General features: G+C 46.9%; 1 pseudogene; it reads right to left on the bottom strand.

The window, feature by feature from the left end:
- Positions 1 to 266: 266 nt before the first annotated feature.
- LOC126254069 (5S ribosomal RNA) lies at positions 267 to 384 on the bottom strand (annotated as a pseudogene).
- Positions 385 to 2,213: the final 1,829 nt, after the last annotated feature.

Genomic DNA, 2,213 nt, shown 5'->3' with positions numbered 1-2,213 from the left:
CTATTCCCCAATCAAGTAGCTCCTCAGTTTGCCTCACAAGGGCTGAGTGCGCCGGCCGCTGAGGCCGAGCGTTTCTACGCGCTTCAGTCCGGAACCGGGCTGCTGCTACGGCCGCAGGTTCGAATCCTGCCTCAGGCATGGATGTGTGTGGTTTCCTTAGGTTAGTTATGTTAAAGTAGTTCTAAGTCTAGGGGACTGAGGACCTCAGATGTTAAGTCCCATAGTACTTAGAGCCATTTGATTTGAAGGGCTGAGTGCACCCCGCTTGCCAACAGTGCTCGGCAGACCGTATGGTCACCCATCCAAGTGCTAGCCCAGCCCGACAGCGGTTAACTTCGGTGATCTGACGGGAACCGGTGTTACCACTGCGGCAAGGCCGTTGGCTGGGGAATGATAAGGTGTATTCGAATCATGAATAAAGCCATCCTGCTTTCAGAAAGAAATATGTTCAAAGCCCTTCGTAGTCAAGGTAGGTTCCCTGTTATACTTGTGTCTTCGGCGGGATTTTACCCATCTCTTTTGAGATTCCTCGGTTTAATGGCGTATCTTTTTTGTGATAGATTCAAATGGTTAAGTGATTTTACCACTGTTGCCCTCTACCACTGCTACTGAACAGTGCGAGGGAAATTAAAAGGTGTCGACGTACCAGAATGGTCTAAGCCCAGAAGCTCGCGTGAAATTTAAGGCTGCTTAATGATGTCGGGTTGGTACCACGCTCCAACGCTGTTATGCCTAAAGCCACACTGGCCGTGTTACACCATGGGCAGTTCGTCACACCTACCTGTACTCACATCTCACCCCTTCTCTTGACGTCTGTCCAACGGCTGTAAGAACTACAATGCCCATCACTCAAATGCCGCAGTTTTATTAAGCGTGGCCAAGGAAAATATTTCGGACAGACCGCTGCTCGGAATCGACACAAAAGCACCTCAAGAGGCGTCATAGAGAGGGCGAACGAAACTATCCCTTCCGTTGGGGTTAGACCTTGCGACGCTAAAGGCTGTCCCATTGCAATACATCGTCCGAGATCGCACGCAGTCCGGAAAAAAGTTCGGGACCAACGAGTAATAGGACGGACTCCAGTCGATCGTCATGCTGCTGCTACTGGTCAAGTGGTGTCAGCGGACACCGTTCGTTGACAGTTGCGGTTGTCAGCTCTGAACATTTGTGGTCAGGTTGGAGTTTGCCAGACAACCCTTACCGTGGGGTAGGAAGGTATGTAGCCTTTTTGTCAAGGTCACTAATGTTTCCACCCTGTATATCAGAGCAAAAAATGCGGTCAGGGTACACTACAAAGTGCTGACATCACGTTAAGTGGATCTGCAACCACGCGATGTCCTCTAGAACGGTTGAATCTTATGTGGGGTGAAGGGGTGGAAGAGAATTCAGCAGAAGGACATCGTCGTGTTGCACATCGCACTGAAAACTGTCGTTTCTTAACGCAAAATGTGTGAAAATGAGCACCCCAAGAGGTTTATGTCTTCAAGAGGTGTTTCCGCATCGATTCTGAGTAGCAGTGTATCTGACATGTCTTTCTCGGCACCAGTACAATGTTGGACATCTGCGTTCTATCCCAGAGACGTCAGTAGCATCGGTGAGATTTGGATAAAGGTGGGTGTGACGAGCTACACAGGGCGTGACACGTCCACGGTGGCGTCCGGCACAATTGTAGTGAGATGTGGTGCCACTTTGATTTCGTTAACCCACGCTAAATGTCACATGAACTTCTGCAGTCGTCTTTATTTTTTGCACATATCGACATCTCGCTGTTTGAAGCACCGAGCACGAGAGCGACGTCGGACGGCGTAACACCGAAGTGTCTCCCCAATTTAATTGCGCAATTTAGTCTCTAGTTCCCTTTTCTTAAAATTATTTCTTTTTTAATGCAGGTTTCGTAAAGGATTCTGTTCTCTCTTATTTCTTCTATTACTTCTTTATCTGTTTTTCCATTCTTCAATACCTTTTTGTAATCTAGCGTGTACTTCCTGTTTCATCTTTTCCAGTTATTCCAGTGCATATGCTTCTAAACCATACTACACTTCTAATGTAAGGCTTTTCTTTCTCAATTCTTTCCCTTCGATTAATACCATATAAGAAATTTTTCTAGCTTGTTCCAATTTGCTCCTCATGTTCCCTGCTCATCAATCATTTGCTAATATTTCTCCTTCTACTGCGACCAATACAGTTTTGTCTTTAAAGAGCTACTATTCTCG

Source organism: Schistocerca nitens, chromosome 4, assembly GCF_023898315.1.
Source record: "Schistocerca nitens isolate TAMUIC-IGC-003100 chromosome 4, iqSchNite1.1, whole genome shotgun sequence".
NCBI classification, from domain to species: Eukaryota; Metazoa; Arthropoda; class Insecta; order Orthoptera; family Acrididae; genus Schistocerca; species Schistocerca nitens.
This window is presented reverse-complemented; position numbering and strand designations above follow the sequence as displayed.